This window comes from Galleria mellonella, unplaced genomic scaffold (assembly GCF_026898425.1).
Source record: "Galleria mellonella isolate WM207_F2 unplaced genomic scaffold, CSIRO_AGI_GalMel_v1 utg515, whole genome shotgun sequence".
Lineage (NCBI taxonomy): Eukaryota > Metazoa > Arthropoda > Insecta > Lepidoptera > Pyralidae > Galleria > Galleria mellonella.
Window position 1 is genome coordinate 574,634 of NW_026442107.1, and position 26,222 is coordinate 600,855.

At 32.8% G+C, this 26,222-nt stretch overlaps 1 protein-coding gene across 3 annotated transcripts in view; it reads left to right on the plus strand.

Moving 5' to 3' along the window:
• The window catches only part of LOC113522695 (arrestin homolog), a 128,779-nt gene that overhangs the window by 40,373 nt on the left and 62,184 nt on the right, over positions 1–26,222 (plus strand). The gene's annotated exons all lie outside the window — the stretch shown is intronic.

The following is a 26,222-nucleotide window of genomic DNA, read 5'->3' on the forward strand; positions in this document are numbered from 1 at the left end:
GATAATTCAGATATATCTAAATAGAGATTTTGTAAGAATAAAAAAACAACGATTTCAATCATGACGTAATTGATAATAATGTACAATGACATTACATTAACATACAAAAATAAAATAATACAAGATTATTTAAAATAATACAGTTAATTAGAACATAAAATTAGGTAATAAGTACATACAATATATGTACTTATGCTACATTTTCTCTTATTTCAAATTCACTTCAATGTGATAATGGTAATTCATCAGAGCTAGTAAAGTCCATATTATTTTTTTATTTACATTTGTAATTTATTGTAACTATGTTAGGTTAGAAATAGCTAAGAGTCAGTCATCGGAAACATTCTGCGTCACTGAAACGATGCTTGCAAAATTCCCTAATATTTAACCTGGATTTCTCAGTAAGGTATAGTGGAAAATGTCGATTCAAAAAGATGATTCGTTCGGATTTTATCTCGTCTTTTTTTCGTCTTTCTACTATTTCTTTTATATTATTTTTCTATTGTGTACAAATATGATATAGTTCTGTATTTTTTTTTGCGAAAATTAAATAAATTATTTGAATAATGCAGTTTCTATTATTTGAAATCCTTGATGATGTACCGGTTAAACACACCACATTGAAGGGGGGAGGAGAATGTTAGTAACGGACTACCAGTCCCGTTGCTAGCAATATACCCTATCAATTCGACTTCCGCGTGGTCCCCCTGGGATCTTATATATTTAACCTACTAACTTACTCTCTATCTTGGGTGAGAAGGAATTGCTAGTAATGGGAATTACCAGACCCATTGCTATTAATATATCCTGTCAGGTCGACCTCCACGTGGTACTTCTGGAAACAATCGTGCTGAATTCCAGGTGTATACATCACGATGGACTAACTAACTTGCCTATTCATGTTCACCTATCATCTCTCACTAGTGCCCTGCCAGTGTATCCCGATAGCGCAGACGGAGTTACTATTCCATTATCACCAATTAAAAATTCACGATCAGTTATTCACAAGTATGTCTATTTGTATTGGTTTAGATTTTTTATTATACCACTGAGGTGGCAAACAAGCATCCGGCCCACCTGATGGTAAGCGGTTACTGTAGCCTATGAACGCCTGCAATAACAGAGGTATTACGCGCGCGTTGCCGACCCTGAAGAAATTTCTTTACCTCCCTTTTGAAGAACCCCATGCTGTAGTCTCTTGGGAAAACCTCGGCAGGGAGCTCATTCCATAACCTGAGAGTTCGTGGGAGAAAACATCTCTGAAACCGCGTTGTATGCGACCATTTAGGCTGTAAGGTATGAGGGTGAACTCCCTGTCGATGGCAAGTCGTACGATGATAGAAAGTGGCCGCAGGTTTAGATGTTTACTATGTATAATATGTATGGATTTAAAAAAATATGATATATAAAGATGGGGCTATTTAATATCATTATATCAGCCTTTAATTGTACACTGTTGAACATATGCCTCCGCCTTGGGGGTTTTGCCAGTAGTTGCCACGCTTGGCAGATCCATTGGCAACTACAGTTAGGCTTTATGTTTTAAGAGGAACGCTGCTGCCCATCCCTCGCCCTTGCTTAGTCGCCTCTTACGACATCCATGAGAAAGGAAGGAGTGACCTTTTCTATGCTAAAACCACACGGCCAGCTATATGTCTAGTAATAATTATTATTCATTCTAATAATCTCTCTATCCATTTGATATATCAACAATTCATATCTAAATGTATTTTATGAATTTTAATATAAAATAAAACAAATTTCACAGGACAAACCTGCGGCCTATATCTAGTATCGCATTACTTATACAGTGACAGGTAAAAGGATGGGACATCAAGATAAGAGCTTTAGGTATTAAGAGGCGTGAAGATGTCGGAGGGGAGAGAAGTCAAGTGCGACTTGTAACGCATAAAGTAAGGTCGTAAAGCATTTTAAAATGTATGTCACATGGAAATTGTATACTATAGAAACATATAAACCCATAAAAAAGTATAACTACCATGGATAAACTTCTTCAATAGCAGCTATAAGGTATTAACAGCTTTTTTAGAAGCTAAATTTTTAGATTAAAAGAAATAGATTATACTAGCTGTATTCCGCGGTTTTGCATGCCTATATCAATTAGTACATAAAGTATTGTATGTGATAAGATATAAACTACTTATGTACCATATTTTTTTTTAAATTCATTCAGTAGTTATCGTGTGAAAGAGTAACAAATACCCATCTTTTTTTCCTTACAAACTTTTGCATTTATAATATTAATAGGATACTTCACAGTTTTCTATCTACTTACTATATTAATGAAAACAACAAAATTTCTAAAAATTATTATTTAAGCTTCATTGTTTTAACTCATATTATATGTTCTTAATATTTTCCATACATCAACTAAGTACAATTTTATTACATTTGTAACATAAAATTACATTTATTTTCTAATACTATAGCCATATTTCAATATATATTGCTTTGTTCAATACAGATTTTGTATTACCCAGTAGTTATTGTGTTATTATTCGAACGTAACCTGAAATTAAATGATAAAAAGTATTATCATACAATAGTAGTTAGTAGCAAAATGTAAAACACTGCGTAGATTGTATGGAGTAAGCAAAGTTAGCCGGCAAAGCGCATGCATAATACAGAAGTACGAGGATGAGTTTGTTTGAAGGACATTGTCAGTGTAAATGACATAATATATTTATTTGGAGAGATTACTTGATCCATCATGTTCAGATAGACAATGTTCTTTATTATTTCAGTGAGAGATGAGTCAATTGATTCCGTAATCAGTATGAGACGGGTTATGAAATTAGATGAAACAAGAAATGTGTGTAAGGATCTTTTATCTATGTAAGGCGTGTAAAAGCCAATGAGTTGGCAAAAAGGTATTGAATAAAAATAATAGATTCTGAACCATTTGTGGTACTAGCATCAAATGTCGTTAATAATTATGCCCTTGAGGATACTCCTCAAGGAGATTAAAATACTAAGAGTGGAGAGAGTTGAAAGGTTCCAGGTATTCTAAAAAGTTCTTGTAAAACAAGACTGAAGGATGAACTAAAGTATCTACAGCGTTGTTTCCCAACGTGGAGTCCACGCCCCGCAGGGGGCGATTTGATAGTTGGGGGGGGGGGGCAATTAAAAATGGACTCGAAGCGATTTTAACCCTCTTGCTCCGGCCATTTAAATGCAACGAGTAGATATCGGTGCCGAATTTAACAATAAAAAGTATATTAAAAAAAACTGTATATTTGTTAGATATAATTTTGTTTGACGTTACCAAAATATCGACTGGGCGATTAGAGTCGTCAAATAAACTTTGTCGGGAAAAATTATGTATGGGCGCATAAAAATTTTAGAAATGTTCAAGTGGGGCATGCCACAAAAAAGGAAACATTGACCTATAGTAAAGGCAGACAACAAGCTAGACTCATAAGTGGCGCCTTAACTGAACGTTTGCCGCTAAGATATATATTATACAATATGGATCTGTCTTAAGACACACTGCAGATTGTGTAGTGAAGAATAGGAATTCATGGAACACCTGATGTGTAACTATGATTCGGAGACAGAAGACTATAGCTATCTACATAAATATAAACATATATTGAGCCACCTCATTACCAGTTTTTTTTTTGGTGGGTGCAAATGGTATGGTAACCCCGCCTGCGCTAACGGGATACGCTGGCGGAGCACCAGTGAAGGGTGATAGATGAGAATGAAAACAGGTCAATTAGCCCATCATGATGAATTCATCAAGAATTAACCATGATAGTTTCCGCGAGGAGGTCGGCCTGATTGGGTATATTGCTAGCAATGGAATTCTCAGCCTCCATTACTAACAATCCCTTTCCCCCCCTCTCATTACCAGTTGTTTATTATCAGTCTCACTGTCTAATCAGTGCATTGAAAAGTTAGTTCTCAATTGGCCAATTGAGCTTATTAGTGTAAGGTCAACTGATTTATTGGTGAATCATACGTAGTACATAAGTTTGTACGCATGCTATAAAACCATAATACTATTTTGTTGTAAGTATAACCAGAAATAGTTCTGTTTTTACTCTTACTCGATTTATTTAGTGAAATATTGATACGCCTTTTTATTGAAATAACAGTGTACGAAAAGAATAAATTGCTAGAAATAATAAAGTAATTTAATATTTTTCTTGGTGACATTAGCTGAGAGATGGAAAGTGGTTTATATCGTCTACGAACCCTTGTATTGAATAGACGATATACCACCACGTTATGGGTCTTAAAAATTTATAGTTGCATAAAAAGAAATACATTTTAATGGAATGGGATTATTTTTTGCCTGTCTTTGTAAATAACAAATTGCAATAAACACTAAAAAAACTAAACTTTTAATAAAAGACGTCTCAAGAATAAATACGTACTGCAAAAATATGTTTATTCAAGCAAACGGGCATTATAAACTCTTTGAAAATATTTTAAAATTCTTAAGTACTCTGCATTCAGGATTTTTAAATATAATTATATTACATTGAAAAATTCATTCTTTCGAGTGAACTCGATTCTCTGAATGATTCTATTTAATAAATTTTATTCTAAAGGATTTTACGGCTTCTCATAGTGAATGGAGCACTTTGTACGTAAAATTTTAATGTAAAATTTGTAGAATTTCTTATAAATCAACAATGAGGTTATTTTAAATCCCCTTTTATCCATCCCCAGTAGGCTTCATTATACTATCATAATCTCAAATTTCATGATTATTAAGCCAAATGGTCCTAGCGAGGCATGAGATAATATTTATAATATAAATAAACAAATAACTTTTTTTATGCGACTTAGAATGGTGAACATACTGACGGCTCACCTGATGGAAGGTGGTAACCGTCGCCTATAGACATAAGCGGTATCATGGACATAACAGAGTATACTGTAACGCCCATGATATGTCAGAGAGGCAAACGAGCAAACGGTTCACTTGGTGGAAAATAACTAAAGTCGCCCACGACTACATATATGCAAAACGAGAGGAGTCGCCACTATTGAAGTCGGCTTTTTTTGTCAAACATAATCTTAGACTATGTTTATTATGTGTATACAAATCATTATAGTTCTGTCTTTATCCCATTATATGGGGATAACGCAGTCATCTCCGTATTTAAATACGGATTTAAATTCGTTTTTGCATCGAGAACATTCGATGCTCATTATTTTGTTATACATGTATCGTACAAGGTACCTTCATCTTTACAAGAACATGCTTAAAATAAAATTGCAGTACATTAAAACGATAACATAATTACGAATATTATAAAATTTTATAACTTTGTGTTTTACGTATAAATGTGAGAAGTATTTTATATATTTTTATGTATTTGTCTAGGTGTTTATATGCATATATGTATGTATATACATGTGTGTATGTATTTATGTGTGTATATAATGAGTAGGGATATATGTTTACATTATTACATGTATTACATCTCTATATTTAAAAATAATAGGATCTTTATCGTGCCTCCAATCAAATTGTTTATAATTACTCCTTTCCATTCAAGGTTGCCGCTTTTAGCGATAAGGCCGCCCATTGTTTTCTCACTGTGATTATTTCTTGTAATGGTTTATATCTAGAATAAGTTTACTGTTGTAATCTTTTGGAGGAAACGATAAAGAGTATCTATCTATCTATCTATTTATGTTGGTTTTGTTCAAGAGCTGGTTTATCATCATTATCTCACCCATTATCTTTCCACTGCTGGACATAGGCTTTCCCCATAGACTGCCACAAGGAACGGTCCTGAGCCACGTGTATTTATGGTTTGGTCACATAGCTCGAATAACCGACAACCCATTGGTACTCGGGAAGAAAGTTTTTTGAGTAGCGACCGCGTACGAGGAAACGCAGTATAGAACGACCTCTCACTAGTAGGAGTGACGACCTCATATAATTGGTTATTTGATTAGAATTATTGTATTTTATTCTACTACCATTATTATATACTATTAGTATGTATGTGCGTGCCCACACTCGAAGATTGGCCACCACTATTACTACCAGAAGTTCCACAACCTTTCATATTAGTCATCAATCTTCGACTGCCATTTCACGTACATTTTGCGACATGTGTTTCACCTCTAAACGAGGCATCTGCAAGTAAATTATTGAATCGCTGCTCGGAGGCTAGTGTTAATAAAATAGCAGTCGAAGATTGATGGCTAATAAGGAAGGTTGTAATACTTCTGGTAGATGGTCAATCTACGAGTGTTGAAATTCAATGAAATAAGTTAATTTTTGTATTAAAAGTGCAAATTTGCAAAATTTATGCATGAAAGTTAAATAGATTTTAATACAAATACATTGAATCTCTGTCCAGCCATAGATTTAAATCTGTCTTTTCCTTAGTCTACAGCTACAAAGAAGGGAATAAGTCGTTTACACTTAGTACCGTTAAATTCTTGAAATTATTTTATTATTATGTCTAAGAACTTGTTAGTAGTTTACTTTAAAGATAAATTGTATAGGAAAACTGAAGCTGCCTATTTTTTCTATAAATAATAAATTATATGAAATACATTTTATCTCTGATATGAATTTATTTATTTTATGCTCATATACTTTTATGCATTTAAGTATTATCTTAATATATAAAAATTTTATGTCACGATATTCATTTACGATAATTTCCAAAACTGCTCAATTGATTACAATGAATTTTTTTTCTTTTATAATAATAAAAATGTCAAACAAGCTAACGGCCCACCTGATAGAAAGTAGTAACCGTCGCCTGTAAACAGAACAGCACTATGACAGAATAAATTATTATGTCCATGGTATCCCTAATGACCCCTAAATGACCTAAAGAAGGCAAAACAACGTTTGTTGACCCGGTAAATTAATTTATTATAAACTAGCAACTCGCAACTAACAGCTTCGCACAAATATAATGTAGAAACAATGTGGTATCAGTGTGCAATCATTATATTGCTATTATCCGTATAAATAGCTGTCCAAACTCCACATAATTTGTATATATATTTTTTTCCAAAAGAAATAATTCAATCATACAATATTTTGTTATTTTTCAGCATTTTCGATGAAAGCTCTCAGTCGACTTGATTCTTTCCGCGATCTTGAACAATTATCGCCATGATTCAGCAAATTAACACAAATGAATGTTAAATTATACGTGCAAATATTCCTTTAGAGTTAATCTATTGATTAAAAATCACGTTTAAATCCGTTGCGTAATTTAAAAGATCTTATAGTACAGACGGCGGGAAACAACTACGTTTTATATTATGTCTATAATTTATTTCATACTTTTTGCTTTCCTATTTTATCGTAACGGTAAAATCGTACAATATCGTCTCGTAATGCGATAAATTATAAAAGCGCCCAACTAACTGTATTTGAAATTTCACATATTAAATGCTTATGTAAATTCATCTCGTATTTCAGATACGAAAAAAATCAGTAGTACCTACCACCTATCAACAGAGCATATTCATAATAATGTATTAGTATATACATACATACCTATGTTTTGTTAATGTGCGTTTAAATAGGACAACGTAATTATACATAAAGTTTTATACAAAGCAATCCAAAGAATATTATATATTTTTTTAATTGCAGTTCATTAATGATTCGATGTTAGTAACATGTTTTGATGCCATTGCTGTAGTATTGAACACAGAGATATTTGTATTAGAGATTAAAGTATGTAATAGTTTTTTTATACGCAAGCATAACACCGTAGTCAGTAAGGGGTACCATGGGTATCACAGTATATTCCGCAATGTTCATAATGCTGCATATCTATAAACGCCGGTTCCCACTTTTCATCAGGTGGGCCGTCAGCTTGTGTGCCTATCTATGTATCTTTAGAATAAAACCACTGAAGGGTTTAGTTTAGAACACTCTGAGCTATATAAAGTTTATGACTAAATTTTACATTAATTTTAATCCGAAAACTTTAAGTGCTACGTAGCTTAGGACGCTGTAAATGACACAATGTTCTAAGACTAATTTCTGCATTTATTTTAGTACTAAAGCATTAAGTACCAGAGAGTTTAAAATGCTCTGAGCTATACAATAGTTTAGGATCGTATTCTGCTTTCATTTAAACCTGCAAATATTGAGTGCTACAGAGCTTAAAAACTAAAAATGAGGTTTACGATCGCAACAACTCGTTGTGTGTAACTACTCATAGAATTACACTATATATATATATATTTATATATATATATATATATATATATATATATATATATATATATATATATATATATATATAGTTACGTAACATAGCAGCTACTTGTTTATACAATGTTCAACTCTATCCAACGATCCTGAAGTTTTGCATGACAAAATTTGCTATTTGCATGACATTTTCTATAACTGACAAACGGTAGTATTGTTACAACAATGACAAGATTTTATAGTGTCATAATATTTAATTATTTATTTAACTCTTTATTGCACGAGAAACATAAAAATATACAATGATAATTAAAGAATTCAAGTAAAATATAGTAGCATAAAGTACAGATTAAAATCTATGTCCTAGCGTTAAGATCGCCTTTGTACCTTTAACCTTTATGTCTATACATAAAGGTACAAAGGCGATCTTAACGCTAGGACAATCTCTTACAGACAACCTTTAGTTAAAGGGAACAGATGGAAATAAATACGTGGTGCAAGTGCAAGTACAGTTAATAATTTTTACGTGCATAAAATACAAAAATCTATATTGCACAAAAAATATCGAATACATAATAATTAATCCTGAATTATTTTTATTTTATAACTAATATTCATATTCGAAAAAATATCAATATGCAGGTTCTATTAAGAATCCTTCTTTAATACACACAGTATTAAACAAGGGTTCTTAATGGAAACTGAAAACTTAACAACTATATGGTCCAACTACGATTAAACCCAAAAGGTGTATGCAGATTTTGTCACAGTGAGGAAGAAACGTCGCACCACCTAATTTGTAGATATAGTTCAATTATACATAAACGATATATCGCCTTTGAAAAATCTAAGCGTGACAAAAAACATAGTTACAAAAACATCTTAAAATTCCTGTTTCTGATAGGAATTAGCAGCGACCTTAAAAAAAAGGGGCGAGCATAAAATTTCATAGAAAGGTCGGAGTGTCACAGGTTTTTCTGCCTAAAAAAACTATCTTTCAATAATAATAATACTTATTATGGTATACCTATCGAAAACAAGCTCTAGCTCCTAATTTTTTAATGCCAATCTAATTAAACACAGTTCAAAATTTTAGTAGAAACTTAAAAGAAAAAATACCCTGTTAGAATATGCGAGGCAAAATGCCTGCGACTGCAGTCGTGAGTATATAATTGTTGTTCTTCGTTATTGTTCAAGTCATCCACGACTCACATATAAAATAAACTACGAAACTTTCAAAGTTGTAAACTAGAAAGACATACATAGTCCCATCTTCGTTATTCAGCTGATATGTAAAAGCAACAAACGAGAGACTTAGTCAACGACGCGCGGTTGTCAAAATTATCCTTTCCCTTCCGCAAACTTACACAAACGTGACATTTATGTTATGCAGCCCAAATCCATATTTTCATCCGTTTATGCCAACGACAGGGATTTCATACGTATTCATTAAATTATATTATATACATGAGGGGTCTCCAAGACATAAGGAAATTTTTTTTCGAAACCAAATACGCATACCCTCTATTTTTATTTCGTTTGACCTCATTGATTTAAATAGTAAATATTATTGCGATTGGCCAATGATATCTCGTGCCGATTTGATGCCAATCTTTTGACATGAAAATCTTTACTGACTTACTATAGGAACAATTAAGAATTTAATTTTTATTACTTAATTAAAACTCTAATACACTTAATTAGTATATTATTTACTATTTAAAACTTTTTTACTATCTATTATTTACTACTAAAAAAATAATATTATTGTTCCAATTTTCTTTTTAACGTTTGTTAGTGTTGTGAGTGATCATGGGCGGCGGTAGTCACTTACTACCAGGTGAGCCGCATGCTCGTTTGCCCCCTGTGTTGTAAAAAAAAAAAACAATTTTACAGTACCTCTGTACTATAAAATTGATATTGTAAAATAAAACTCCTAGAACTTCTCCATTAAACAGAGGTTTTGAATCCGTTATTTGATGTATTACGTCACCTATTAAAAATATACCCCTTTTAGAACTGTGTAATACCACTGGCATGTTGACTGATTGAAAACAATGTGTGTTCTATAACCAAATAACAAGTAATTACAAGCACATAGAATTTTTTTAATGGATGATAATGAAATGGTAACGGTATATGTTGGCGGGGCACCGGTAAGGGATGATAGGTGACGATGAAAGCAGGTCTGCTGGTTTCCACGGAGAACCACATGGAGATCGACCTGATAGGTTGTATTGCTAGCTATGGACCAGTTAGCCCTATTACTAATAATCCCTTTTCCCCCGACATACTGACAAGTATCAATGTAAGTCAGCACGAGTTACCATGGTCCTACCTTCTTAAAATTTTATTGATTATTATTTTTTTTACTTAAAAGTAAAAAAATTAGAGGGTATATATATATATATACTTTTTTTTTTAAATGATCATGCACAGATTGTGGAATTACTTTCATACTGAGGTTTTTCTAGAGAGTACAGGATGGGGTTTTTCAAAAAGATTATAATAGAGTTGTATAACCATGCGCACGTGACCCACCTAAAGTTACAGCCGTCCAATAGGTTCCGGTAACGATTTACCATTAAATAAGCCATGTACTTGAAAAGGCGTAATATTTCTTTAAAAAAAAAACATACACGTCAAGCATGCCTGTTGTCTGTGCAGGCCCTAGCCCCTAATCGAAAGACCCACGTAGGGCAAGCAATCAGTCAGTGTCAGAGATAGCCCTGTATATATCCATTACTTATGGTTAAAATTGGGATCGGCCACTCCTAAGCTACATGCAACCTTATTTCATTAGTCGCTATCAAATTTAAATTGTGACTATAGTTTGTTGTAGATTTTCTGAGAGATATCAACAAGGTTTTATTACAGAAACTTAGAATGGCAAACAAGCTGACGGTTCACTTAATGGAAAGTGGTAATTGTCGCCTATAAACATGAATAGTACCATACATGATACAAAGTATTCTGTGATATCTGTGACATACTTAATGGGATTCTTGAGGACTAAGGTTATATTATTCTCAATTTCGTGTATAATATAGTACATGTCATATATGTGTAAGTATATTTATTATTCATATATATTTATTTGTTTATATATGTAATTTTAGTATGTATATATATCAATAATTAGTAGTACCGCATTCGAGTATTCTGACACTTTACTATGGTTGACTGGGAGAGAATGCTTTTAGCATTAAGTCCGCCATGTACACCTATTTGTACTAATGAATAAATAAATTAAAAATGAATAAGGTCATTATTTTATTATTATTATGGTATCTTACATTTATCCTTAGATAGAAAAAATATTCTACTTTTACACAACAGTGGGAAAATATTAATATAGGAACAAGTGGAACTAAGTGGAAGGGGTGATTGTTAGTAACGGAGTCCAACGGCCAGTCCTATTCTTAGTAATATATCCCATTAGGTCAACTTCCACATGGTTCCCCTCAGAAAATAGTTAATTATTGTTGAATTTTTCACGATGGGCTAACTTACCTGCTTTCTTTCTCATCTATAACCTCTTACTAGTGTCCCACCAGTGTATACCGACAACGCTAGTGGGATTACCATTCCATTTTTACCCAGCAATAAAAGTGGAACTCCGCTATAATTCAATCTACTTATTGAAACCCAAAAAAAAACCTAATTTACAATATACTTCACAATATTTGGAACTCCAGTCCTGTTACTGCTTGATAAAGTATTATTAAAATCGATTTGGAAGCGGTGAAGATATCGTGTAATATTATAAGAAAAAAACAAACGATTTGAGAATTTTCTGCTTTATAAAATTGGTTAAAAAATGAAAACAATATATTTTATCGAGTGGCGAGGGTGAAATGACGAGATTTATGGGATAGCAGCCTTTATGAAATCAGTCGTGTGTATACGAATTGGCGGTTCGGTTTTGTATTGCCTTTCACATGTGCCGAATGATTTTTTAATCAAACCGCCAATGATTTATTTATATCAGTCCTTACGTTATTATTATATGTGGGTGCTGGATTACATAGTGTTACATTTTTATATGTACCTATATTTTTTACCTTTCTATGTTATTTATAGTACATTACTACAGCGGCCAGCAACTGAGGCATTGATGGACGAAGGTGCAAATGTGGGCCGAGGCGCAGCCGAGGCACACATACGTGAGTCCATCAATGCCAAGCCTAGTCAAATAATGCGCGGAAATCAAAAATTTACTTTTTACTAACTCCTTGGTAGCCATGTTTCGAAGTAAAAGGTCATTCCATTTTTAAATTACAGGACAGATATGAGTTTACATAGTAATTTATCTGGTCGCAAAACACGACAGATATGGATTTTCATACAACTTTTGCCGGCCGCTGCCCGCATGTATCTGGCTAGTACGACAATTTTTATTTATCTCGAAGAAGATTGTCAAAATAATGCTCACATTTCCAAGCATGTTTAAGAAAAATTATTTTAATGGCCGTAGATTTAATAGCCGTGTGATCCAGGCATAAAATAGGTTCCTTCCTTTTTCGTGGGTGTCGTAAGAGGCGACTAAGGGAGGGCAAGGGATGGGCAGCAGCGTCTCTCTAAAAAACATCTCTAAAGCCTAACTGCGGTTTCCAATTCGCCTGCTAAGCGTGGTAACTACTGGCAAAACTCCCCCAATACTGTAGCATATGGACGCCTGCAACACTAGGGATTTCACGTACACGTTGTCGTCTCTGAAGAAAAGAAATAATAAAAACATTCGAACAATACGGAAGATACGATACAAATGTAGCAGGAATACCCTGTTAAAAATGAAATTTTTACTCTTTAGAAAAAACTTGTTCTCTGTTTTGTGAAATGTAATTGAACACATGGACTTTCTTATAGTTTTATCTTTTATATATTTATATAGCATTTTTTATACTATATGTGCTTGTGTAAATTGCACACTGCTGCGGACTATTTTTACATAAATTAATCAAGCTGTGCACATAATATAGTTGGATTGTAACCTAGCAGTATCACAAATTTAACTACCATTTAAGTTTCTTATGATTATTACATGTTTTATATGTTTAATAAATAAATAAGAAATCGCAAACCTTCTTTTGTGCGACGACAAAAATTGATTAAAACAAGAAGCAAAACAAGAGCTAATAATAGACTCGATTCTTGGGCGCCTTTTCTTTAAACCTATCTCTTAACCTAATATTTTAATTTGGTAATTTTGCGCAATTGCCGTTTTATGATTAAATTAGATTAGATTATATTTAGGATATCCGCAAAAGAACCAAAGTAACTGACATAGCTCGAGGGATAAGCAAGCTGGAGTAGCAATAGGCAACTTACATATCTCAAAGAACTGACAACCGATGGAGAAGAAAGGGTTTTGAGCGACCCCGGGCAAACGCAGTGTAGAACGAACCCCCCCCCCCCCTCTACCACCTAAATTGAGAGACAACTTATATAATACATCGTAAGCAATCAGTGAGTGCAGGTGGCTCAGGACCATTTTTTTATGGCAGTCTATGGAGGAGGCTTATATTCAGCTGTAGACAGATAATGACTGATTGATAACCGTTTTATGAGACATCACAAATTAATTTACGATAATTTTGACTTAAATCTATTTAAACATACTTAGAATAAAGATTCCGGTATCCAATTTAAATTATAATTTTAGAGGTAAATTTAGAGAAATGGCGTCTCAGAATCGACTTCAATATATGCTTTATCGCTAAACAGCGATCTTAGGCAATTTTAAGATGGAGAGTCTTTACGCAATCGATTCCTATCTATTATGTAAAGATACCTTCGAAAGTGGTGTACCAATTGATAGTACTTGCTTCAGAATTCGTTTATTCCGCCATTAAATATAAAACGTGTTGAGTAGAAAGTAGAGCTATCTAGTTACTATAAGTTAGAATCGAAATCATTAGCTCTCTAAGTACTCTGCCAATGATTCTGAAATAGTTACCTAAAGAAATGGGTGAATAAAGTAAATTTTGTTTTGCAAAAGAATGGCGATTTCAATCATGAAAAATGCCGATAAACGACGAGATATTTCGATTATAGACACATTAGATTAATAATTTTTCAATTAAGAACGTGAAGTCGTCTATCTCGCACAGATTTTACATCATAATTAGCAAATAGCTAAAGAAAATGTTTAGTTTTAAAAATTTCTATTGAAAAAAGAATAATTATTACAATCAATCACAAAGAATAGACGAACTTCTTTCTTCTGGAAGTCTGAAATAGAATATAAAAAAGTTTGAACTCTCCATATTTCTATTCACTTTTTTTTTTAAAGAAAAAAACGTTGTTTTATAGATACGATACTTTCTTGAAAAAAATGTCACTGGTTTTAATTTTACCTATTTTATAATGTCAGTACTCCGATATTTATATATTGGGTTCCTCTTAACATTGATGGCGAAAGAAAAGGTCATCGCTTCTTTGGATATCGCCTGTACCAGACGGATATATATATTCTTTATAGCGCTTGTAAGTATATATATATATATATACATATAAAATAATGTATTTATAAATGTTGTAAGCAAGGGTGGACTTATCTCTGACGGAGATCTCTTCCAGTCAACCCAGTACAGTAAAAAAGCATTTCGTTGGCAGACAGCTGAAGTGCTGCAAATTAATACATAAACCATTGTACAGTTAAATAAAATATTAAAATATATAATAAAATATTACATAAATACATACACTATAAATACATATAATACCAACCTACTGATATAATAAATTTATATATTCATTCCGTCGGGTTCTTTATAACGATTATGAATATATCTGTTATTGGGTCAATACATAGATATTGTAACTATAGTAGATAGATATTGCAATATATCTATTACCCACACTGTATATATAGGTAGGTATATAATTGATCATAACTAAAATAGTCCAACTTGTTCAGAGATACCTTTACGTGTAATATCTAATAACAATTTTATTATACTCATCAAAACGAGACATGATTACTACTAAGAGACATTTTATGATGGCAGACATTTTTATATTGTAGTAGCTATTAGTCGCGGTTTTGGCTGCGCGGACAATTTAGCTGTCATTTCCGTAAGAATTTATTGAAATTTATTTTTTAGTGTAATTAAATCTACTTGTGAGTAAAGTTGTTAGTAATATACTCTGTCAGGTGGACCTCCATGTGGTTTCACCTGAAAACCATCTTAATATTCCTCATATATTTGTCTCAATGAGCCACCTGAACTTACTTCACTCTGACCTATTACCATGCACTGACACCTCGCCTATATCTATTATGATATATTTGCCGTTAACTTTCCATTGCCATAAGTGGAGTTTAACCACAGTTAGAGCTTTGTTGATGTTTTAAGAGGGACGCTGCTGTCTATCCCTCGATCATTAAGTTCCCTTAATCGCCTACTACGACACCCACGGAAAAGGAAAGGGTGTCCCATTCTGTGTCGGAACCACACGGCAATACCCATATGGTATATAATATACCAAGGTAGAGTTACTTTTCCATTTTTGTTCTATAAAAAAAGGCCAGTTATATAAGAAACTCTAGTACCAAAGGGTCTTATCGTGTTTCCTTATGAAATCTGCACTGGTGTCTTTGTTCACGTTGGTGATTATTAAAATCATCAGTGTCAACAAAGACATTTTGGTCGGTGTACTTCAAGACATAGCACTAAAAACCATCCCTATTTTCTTTAATATTTTTTGCGATCTTATAATTATTTAAAAAATTATAAAAAAATATATAACATAATGCTAATTAGAAGCTTCTATGTCACTTTGGTTTTTTTTTTTCAATATATATCATAGTTTCGTTGAAAAATAATTTTAAAGTTTGGGGTTGCAACCTCCATTTTCCAAAAACGGATAAAGTTAAGGGTTTGATAATTGGTCAAAAATTATTTCTAACAACTAGCAATATATTAAAGGCACCAGTGTTACTAATTTACTGGGTACAGAGGAATAACACCTGAGTCCTCAGGAATGGCAACGCATGGGGGGGTATCATGAGCAAAACAGTAGATATACTCTATTATTTCCATGGTACTACTCATGTCTATAGGTGACGGTTACCACTTTCCATCAGGTGGGCCGTCAACTTGTTTGCCATTCTAAGTTATAAAAAAAAAACCAGTGTCAACAAAGACGCTAGTGCAGATTTCATAAGGAAACACGGCGAGACCCTTTCTAGTTTCTGAATCAAGTTTTTACTGTAATTAATCGATATGTCAGTAAGTAGGTCTGTATATTCTACTCATGGATTGGAGGGCTTAAACTATATCTCATGTTTCGCTCTACCGATTTTGATAAAACACATCATTTTTTAATTTGGATTAATACATTGATAGCGTGAAAATATCCTTTGTGCTTAATATATTAATATACCATATGAATATCAATTTCCATGGCAATCGGATAAACAGTATAAAGTTTATTGATAAAATAATTGTTGTGCTGCAGCGCTGTATAATGACAAGCTTTTTTTTATACAACTTGAAATGGCAAACAAGCTGGCGGCCCACCTGATGGAAAGTGGTAACCGTCGCTTATAGACATGAGCAGTACCATGGACATAACAGAGCATACAGTTTCGCCCATGATACCCCCCATGCGTTGCCATTCCTGAGAGCCCAGATGTTATTCTTCTGTACCCTGTAAATTCACGCCATATCCCACCCTTCAAACCGAAACACAGCCATGCAAACACAACTGCTTCACGGTTGAAACACGACAAATTAAACAAAGCTACAACAAATTGGATGATATTAAAACCTTCTATCTATCAACAAATATATTTTTCTCTGCAAAGTATTCGTCATCGTCATATCAACCTCTAACTGCCCATTGCTGAACGTAGACCTTTCCCATAAAGGGGGTTTTGCCAGCTATTACCATGCTTGGCATTAGGGTTGGCAACCGCAGTTAGGTTTGGTGATATTTTAAGAGGGACGCTGCTGTCTATCCCTCGACCATTAAGTTCTTTAGTTGCCTCTTATGCCACCCACGGGAGAGGAAGAGGTGGTCCATTCTATGCGGGGACTTGTGACTTACGAATACAACCATAAATAACGAAATATATCATAGACAAATTTAAAAAATATGTATTATCGTGACGCGGAATCGCGTGTTAGCAAATAGATTTTGCGTTGCGACAATTAGTCTTGTTTATGTACAGAAAAATAGCAGTTTCAATTGTCACTTATTTAATATCGGACCAATAGACAAATAAATTCTAGCGACTGTAAAAAAGATATTTATTTTATTTAATTAAATAACTTTATTGACCAAAAGAAAATATGGCGAAAAAGGCGGACTTAATGCTAGTAGCATTATATACGAGTCAACCTTTGGGATGAATAGTAACTCACGAATGCACTACTTCATTATTGGGATAAGTAAAGAAAATAACATCTTAATATGTCACTAAAATTTGTTTATTATTTTTGACGTAAATACGAACTTACAAATAAATTAATAGAAACAAATTGAGAAACTCCTGCTATAGAAGTCGCTCAAAAATTGAAACTTGCCATTTCGCATTTGATGTAACTTCTTAGAATATTGTAATTATGATAATTAAATCCTGCGGCTTAGAAAATTTTGCAAAAGAACACGTAAAGTTGTAATGTATAAAGAGTCATTTTGATATGTGAACTGAGAAAGTTTCTCATTTTCTCGGTTAAAATTGCGAAAACACCAAACTGGTACTTACGACCAAGTTCAAAACTCGTTAAAGCAAGCCCCCATGGCACAAGAATTTATCTGATATCATCAAAACAACAACAATTATTCTTCGAAACTCCCGCTCGCTCGATAGATAACACGATTGTTTTTCTAGAAAGTCTCGGTTAAAACGAATTACCTACTCGATTTAGGTGGTTTTATCCATTTTAGGTCTCAGACTTCTACAAATAGGTACTTCAATTCGCTTGTATCTTTGTAAGAAAGATCTCGAAGTGGCGATTTCAAACAAGTAGGTTTAAAACAACTGTTTGAGAAAATCCTGTGTAAATGTTATAAAATTGATAAAAAATCGACATAAAACATATTTGTTAAGATGTAATAATGTTCTCTCTGTCACTAATTTTTATGTGAATAAATTATAATTATTTTTATATAAATTATTAACTGTGGCCTGTAACTTTGCACACGTGTTGTAAATGAAAGAAAACTCTTTATGGTTCCCTTCAAAGAATGATATACATACATAAGATTAATATTATGTACACAAAAAATTCAATAATTAATTACATAAAAGCAGGATAAAGAAATCATTGTTGCCTCGTAAGTTGAAATTTAAAAAAATAATTTCTAAGGGGATACTCTAATTATAAAATAAACCTATATTCCAAATTTCAATTTTCTAGGTTTAGTCGTTAGTTGTAGCTGCGTGTCTAATCTGAGTCAGGACAAACAATTTTTTAAGTATACATTTATAACCAGATGGAATGACGACTTTAAATAATTGGTAGAGTGCAACAGGTAGCTCTATCCTTCGAGTCGAGTGGCAAATGAGTCTGTTGATAGATGGGTTATCCCTTGTGCGTACAGGTAAATTTGTAACTATCGCCTATAGACATGAACAGCACCATCCATCACAGACGCCGTAACGCCTATGGTATCTATCATCATTTCCATAACAGCCGCTAACTTTATACTGCTGAAAATAAGTCTTCCCATATAAATAATTAATTGCCAAATTTCATCCTTTAAACCGAAGGGACAATTTTTTCTAAACTTCGCCAGCTATTTTTAGTACAACAAAAACACTGTTTAAAAAAATAGATATAAATATTTAATTGCCAAATTTCATCCTTTAAACCGAAACACAAGCATGGCAATAGAGTGACGAATAATTTCGGAGACAATTTTTTCTAAACAATAAGGTTTTAGTGAACTTGAACCATTTCAGTAGAATATTTAACTGTGAGAATTGAATAAACTAGTTTAAACTAGACTACAGTAGCTATTTTTAGTACAACAAAAACACAATATTTGAAATGTAACGTAGCGTATTATTAAAATTAAAATTAGTAACTATGGTATTAATACAGTAGTAAATTTTATTACACAGCAAAAATATACGTTGAAATCAGTAATCGTTGAAATAAAAAGGACGAAGTTATAAAATAAAAATCTTTTTTCGTTTAAAAAAAAACAAATAGTAACGTCCTACATAAAATAGAAATATCTGAATATTAAATTACATAAAAAAAAGTAAAGCTACATAAATAAACAGTAATCAACGATAAGTGCCTAAGGCTTACCAGTTCGTAATTGAGGGAACCTCATGGGGTCGTAATCGTTAATTTATGGCTGACTTAATGACCCTAGAAGATTACTTAGCTGTATGAAAGTCTCTTAAGTGTTTGAAAATATCTCTTAATTATTATTTATTAATTCCCTGAATTAATAAATTCGTAAGCTATTAGCACGTATCTTGATGTATTAAAGTGATTTATTTTTATTATATACCTTATACGATTAACTTCACATCGTCATCATATCAGCCGTTAACTGTCCACTGCTGAACATAGGCCTCCCCCGTAAGGGGAATTTTTCCAGTAGTTGTCACGCTTGGTAGGCAGGTTGACAACCGCAGTTAGGCATTGTCGATGTTTTAAGGTGGACGCTACTGCCCATCGTTCGACTATTAAATCCCCTTAGTCGCCTCTTACGACACTCACGGGAAAGGAAGGGACGGCCTATTCTATGCCAGGATCATATGGTCAATACAATTTGTAGTTGTTTCATTAAAATTTGAATAGGTATCTTGTAATTTTGTAAATAAACTGCGATATGTTTTTTAATGAATTTCAAAAACAGTATGATTCTCGATTCGCCTATATTTTGTGTGTACGAGTATATTACGTGAAATAAGTTTTTTTTTATACCACTAAGGTGGCAAACAAGCATACGGCCCACCTGATGGTAAGTGGTTACCGTAGCCTATGAACACCTGCAATACCAGAGGTATTACGCGTGCGTTGCCGACCCTGAAGAAACCTCTTTACTCCCCTTTTGAAGAACCCCATGCTGTAGTCTCTTGGGAAAACCTCGGCAGGGTGCTCATTCCACAACCTGAGTGCTAAACAATTACAGCAATCACCTATAGGGATCTTAGATTAAGGATTTCAATCTAAGATCCCTAAAAAGATAATAAGATAAGACGATAAGATACATAGATGTGTTATGAGAAATCAGGTATCGAATGTTTGGGGGCACAACTTAGAACCCAGTTTAAAAGGGGAGCAGGGGTTGTTAGAAATGCGCGACTAGCACTATTGCTAGTAGCATGCCCTGTCAAGTCGACATCCACGTGGCCCTCTTTGGAAACTATCATGTTAATTCCAGGTATATTCATCACGATAGGCTAATTGACCTGCTTTTTCATTCTCATCTATTATCCCTCACTGGTACCCTGTCACTCATACTACAATGCGCAGAGTATGGTATAAGCTAGTATAAGCTAGTATATATATTAACTGTGCTATAAGTAACAATATTTATATATATAAATATCTTTATAAGCTTTCATATTTATAATATTATTAGGATTCAAGAGACTCGCGGATTACAGTTGGATATTTGCTGACATACAGTGACGGGAGCCAAGAAATGTTTACTTGTGAAGCGAACATTTATTCTACAATAGATGTGATATTTCTTGGTAGATAAATTCAATTGTGCTATATCAAAATCCTTTTTGCTTTCATGACTTTGTGTACGCAATGTATTTATATTATATATATAACAGTATCTTTATATGTATATTATTTAAAGACAAACATCTTGTTGGCTTAGAGGAAATAGCATTTTGCGTCATTCGGTATACACTGGAAAAGCACAGGAGAGATGATTGGTGAAAATGAATGCAGGAAAGTTTTTTTTAATAGGTAATAATAGAGTGGTGACCCTGTTTGCACTATCGGGACGCTGGCGGGGTACCAGCGAAGGATGACAGGTGAGGATGAAAAGGCAGATTCGTTAGCCCATCGTAAAGAATTCCACTAGAATTAACCACGACGGTTTCCAGGAGGAACCGCGTGGAGGTCGACCTGATAGGGTATATTGGTAGCAATGGATCAATTATACCCCATTACTAACAATCCCTTTCCTTCCATGTAGGACAATTTGCCCATCGTGACAATCGTATTGATTATTAATTATGATCGTTTCCAAGGGTAACGTGTCCGGGTATATTGCAAGTAGCAGGACCGCAAGTTCCATTATTAACACTTCCTTTTTCTTAGATTTATTAATAATATTTATCATTAACATCAAAGTGTTTTAAGAATAATAATAAAAATATTTTTTATTCAACTAAATTAAATTACAAACATTCTTTTAATATTTTTTTTTGTGATTTTACCGTCCTTTCGGAATGCTGTTGAAAATAGCTGGCATTCGTATTCGCATTTTGGGTGTCGAATGTTTAACGCTAGGCTCTGAGCAGCGAATTTGCCTGAAGATATCTCGTTTAGAAGTAAAACACGTATCGCAAAACGTACATTAACAAAATAGTAGTGAGAGATTGACGTCTAATATGGAAGCTTGTGGAAATTCTAATAGTAAAACTGGTGATCAACCTTCGAGCGTTGGCGATCACACTCATACTAATGGTAGCGGAATTAAACAAAATAATACTATTTTTTTAATCATTTTAGAATGGCAAACGAGCTGAGAGTCGATCTGATGGAAAGTGGTAATCATTGCCTATATAGATATGCTGCTCATGTTATACTACTACTGTGGACATAACAGAGTATATATATATATATATATATATATATATATATATATATATATATATATATATATATAATATTAACATAAACACAATCATGCAAACATAACTGCTTTACGGTAAAAACATGAATGGACAGAGGTGCCCAAGCAAACGACTTTTGTACAGTTTCTCTCTGGTAAACGTATATACTTTACTGGTATACTAATCAAATAACCGTTTATATTATTAGAGAAGTCAAGTCCATTATTCGACATATAATTTCGATATAATTTTGACATATAATGTAATATAAATATTATAATCAATTATATGTCATACAAAATATTTATTTATTTATTAATTAAAAATAATTATAACATTATAACGCAAAAGATATAATGTTATAAATCAGTTAACATACAAAGTTATAAAATATTTATGCTGGATATAGCTACTACTAAATATATTAATGATGATTCAGATATATGTCAGTCTGAAATCAAGTTAAACATATAGTTTTGAACTACATATTTCTTTATTTCAAGATAGGTAAGTTTTTTATTAAGAAATCGTCTTGATACGACTTATTTACCAGAGGGAGGCTTTGTACAAAAGTCATCTGCTTGAGTGTCTATGTCTCATTCGTATTCCGCATGTGATGCAGCTGTGCATGACTGTGTTTTAGTTTGAATTATGGGATATGTCAGTGAAATTACAGGGTACGAAAGCATAACATCTTATCCCTCAGGAATGGTAACATATGAAAGGACGTTATAGTTATATTCTGTGCTGTGTATTTCTATAATTGAAAGTCGTCATTTTGAATCAGTTGTTTTAACATTCTAAGTTTTAATAAATAGGTATAATATACTTGGAATACTGGCTTTGATTTTTTAATGGCCTACGTATACGTATTGTAATAACTTTAAAGAACTTTTATTATCGATTCTAAGAAAATATTTGTAAGACGAATAATAATGATACAAGCGAGAATTGTTGGAAAATAAAATTACAATAAAAAGTGTATAAAGCGCCAATATTTAACTTCGCTATTTGACAGGCCCAATGAAGAAATCAATATATTTGTTTGGGGTGAATTAAGTTACGTCTGAAGTACCTGTTTTCCAAATAAAAGTTTTCAAATCAATCTTTGTAACAGAAATTCTTATTTGCTTCTTCGTAAGTTTAGATAAACTATATTAGTTTATTATTATCCATTGATGACTTAATAAATATAATAAAACTGTAAGTAAACGATATCTGCATATAGAAAATATTTCAGAAAAAGTTATATAAGGGGTGTCTCAATAAGAGTAATAGAAGCCAAAATAAGCTTAAGCTTAACCTTTGGAATTTTTGTCTGTCTGTATCTTAGGTATGTTTATTCCAGCCACACGCAAAATTACTGTTTCAAATTGAATGCGGTTTTACAATACGTCATTTAGAAGTGATTACCTACTTTTAAAATCCACGCAAACAAAAGTGCAGGTAAATGCCACTTAAGAATACTCGTACAATAAATATTTACCTTTATTTAATTAATCGGAACGTAATCTTTCGAAATAAAGTTTTGTATTGGTATATTTAACAATCGACCTAATTTTATATTAAAATTGTGTTTTATAAAAAACTGTCTTCAGTTGTAGCAAATGCAGTTGTTTTGATTTAAGAACTAAACTACTGAAACGATTTTAATAAAATCTCTATGAGACTTATTTATAAGTATGCCCTTTCAGATAAGAAAGAAAGATTTTCAAAAAGCTGTTTATAACTGACGGAATTATGAGGCGACAAATAAAAAAAAAAACCTAACTGAAAACCTCTTTTTTTTTAAGTCGGTTGAAAAGATGAAGTAAATTCTAATACATATAGAACATGTGAACGAAGGACCTCCGACCTTTAGTTTCATGGCTTAGTTCAAAGAAACGGCGTCTGCTTAGATAAATATATCTTCAAAGGTGGTTTCCTTAGAAGATCATTGTTATTAAACCATTACCACTGTCGAAATGTCCAGCTAAAATAAAAAAAAATAGATTCTGTATCTAATTCAGTACAATATTATTAGATACTAGCGGCCCGTCCCGGCGTCGCACGGGTGGACATTTTTACATTTTAATAAGTGGCCATTAAGGCTGCACACGCGTGCAGCCGTTTTCCCAACATTTTCCTTCACTGCTCTGCTCCTATTGATTGTAGCGTGATCAAAAGTATACTATAACCTGCCCAGGAGTATAAAGAATAATTGTACCAAGTTTCGTTAAAATCCGTCATGTAGTTTTTGTTTCTATAACGAACATACAGACAGACAGACAAAAATTTTACCGATTGCATTTTTGGCATCTGTATCGATCACTAATCACCCCCTGTTAGTTATTTTGGAAATATATTTCATGTACAGAATTGACCTCTCTACAGATTTATTATAAGTATAGAAGATAAAGGTATCTGAACAAGTTAAACTATTTTAGTATATTTATGTAATTAATCATGACATATCTATAAGTATTGGGTGGGTAATAAGTATTAGGCAATTTCTGAATACTATAGTTGCCTATTTACTGTAGTCTGTCCCCTTATGGGCAAGGCTTATGTTCAGCGGTGGACAGTGGTTGGTTGGGATGATATACTGTAGTTACAATATTTATATATTGATTCGGTAAAGAATAATCATATTAACGTTGTGTAATGGAAATTCAATCAAAATTTTAAAATTGTTCAATTTAAAAGCTGTCAACTGCAAAGTCAACCAATTATTTGTTCTTTAATTTAGGCTCTTTGATGTATATTTATAAATTAATGTCATAGACTTTATATGGCATGAATTTACAGGTACAGAGGAATAACACCTGAGTCCTCAGGAATGGTAACGCATGGGGGGTATCATGGCGAAACAGTATACCTTGTTTGTCCATGGTACTGCTCATGTCTATAGGCGACGGTTACCACTTTCTATCAGGTGGGCCGTTAGCTTGTTTATCATTCTAAGTTGTATAAAAAAATACATATATGTGCAACCGAATGGAAGATATAGAGATATATTACTATAAATTTCGTGGGTTTTTAACATATTTATTTACTTAAGGGTAGTCAACAAATACATTCCCAAAGACGTCAGGCAGGAGGCCGGTCGTAAAAGCAAAAACCAAAACCTTGATTAATATGGATTAAAACATAATACTGCCAATCCTAAAAAGATGGGGGAAAGGGATTGTTAGTAATGGAGTTTGACACCCCCATTGCTAGCAATATCAGGTCAACCTCCACGTGGTTCCCCCTGGAAACCATCTTGAACAATTCTCGTTGAATTCATCACGATGGACTATCTGACCTGTTTCATCCTTATTTATCATCCTTCATTGGTGCCCTATCAGCGTATACCGAGAGCGCGGGTGGGGTTACTATTTCATTATCACCTATAAAAAAAATAAAAAAAAAAACAAATAGATAGATATTCTTTATTGTTTTCTCTGTAAGATTACAATAGTAAACTAATAACTTAAATACAAACAATTACAAAAAAAAAAAACATTATACTAAAAAACAATGGGCGGTCTTATCGCTAAACGCGATCTCTTCCAGATAACTTCTGGATGGAAAAGAGTAATTATAAACAGAAAACGAATTGAAAAAGATTAAAAAGATAATGATGATGATTTCTATTTATAATTTATGGTATCTAAATTTTATTAATTTACGAACGAATTTATTATATATAAATAATATAAATGAATATAGTTAAGTCTATGAAGGGTCCGTGAATAGGGTAGTCTGTCATTTGTTGCCTGTGACTGTTTTAGTGTACGTAATACTCGATATGCACAGAGGGCCTACCATGAAATGTTCTCTGAAATTTCGAAACCAACCGACACATAAATTTGATGTTACAATTACATAATACATGCCGTTTGGAAATATTAATAATATTAAAATATCGTTCCTTTGGACTTTTATGATAAGATGTATGACGAACGAAATGTTAAACTCCATTTATTGGCCCGATTTTGGTATAAACAAAAACACGAAATTGAGTCCGAAAATTCGGAATTTCATTTCATGGTAGACCCGCAGATTTCGCCGAGCATATTAGAAACCACAGGGCGAGCTATTAATTACAGTTGACGAAATTATTCTACCAAATAATATATTAACTTGTATCTTTCAAATTTCGTTGGTCTTGAAAATATATTTTACTCTGTGTTTACAAATTTTAATTTATAAGTGACCCAGAAAACTTATATTACTAACTTAAGATTGGAAATAAGATTTTAGATTTTAAGGATAAAAGATAATATACAAAATATTTCG